The sequence below is a fragment of the Penaeus monodon genome, chromosome 19, assembly GCF_015228065.2.
Source record: "Penaeus monodon isolate SGIC_2016 chromosome 19, NSTDA_Pmon_1, whole genome shotgun sequence".
In the NCBI taxonomy this organism is placed as follows: Eukaryota; Metazoa; Arthropoda; class Malacostraca; order Decapoda; family Penaeidae; genus Penaeus; species Penaeus monodon.
Genome location: NC_051404.1, coordinates 46,256,661 through 46,257,584, shown reverse-complemented (window position 1 = coordinate 46,257,584; position 924 = coordinate 46,256,661).

Genomic DNA, 924 nt, shown 5'->3' with positions numbered 1-924 from the left:
CAGGGGGGCTATTATTTTCTCCTTTGGTCGACTCATATGTGATTTATATCCCCTACTCTTATCGCCATTACGTTCGCATTAAGCCAATGTTTATGGAGCTGATTTGGCTGCAAGATTAAACATTGCAGGCAGATCGGTAAATCATATTCCCGAAAAAAACAAAGATTTTCAGGCACGTACGAGAATTTTCTCTCTTTTATTTATCAAAGATGAGGATGATGCATTATGATGAATTACAGTGAAATGGATATAAATGCTGTAACAACACCATACGAGCCAGATTTAACTGCATTGTTAAAATAGCATTGTGCAGCAAAATCTACGTTCTACATATTTGTTTCATTATTTCCTCTTCTTTATTCCAATACGCCGGTCACAAAGCTCAAACAACATACCTTGGAATGTAAAAGAAAATGTGGATAACAACAAAATGATCGAGATAACCTGTTATCAAAAAGGCATTTACAAAGGAAATTGGATTTCAAATTTATTCGCTACTGGCACAATTACGTAATTCTCTCGTGTACAATTACGAAGGCTCTTCTATGTTGCATATCTGCGAAGGGATGCATTTCCATTCACAAGGGATATTAACGTGTTTATGCTGTTTTAGAAGATTCAATCTCGTAGGCTTTGTGTACACCAAAGTAACTGAAGTAACTGTCGCACAGGACTCTGTAAAGACAATATTATGTCTCAGAAATATGGAAAGTCCAAATAGCTGTTTACTTGGATGTCTAGTATCTTAAATGTTTACTGATTCTGCCTCTGGTAATTAATATCCTATATGATAGAAGACAAATTGATATTCATAGTGTTAGGTAGGATACTGACACGAACACGAGAACACAAAAACGCAAGCGCAATATGAAGACGGTATTACCTATTATGAATAAGTGCATTTGTGAATCCCAACCGTTTCTT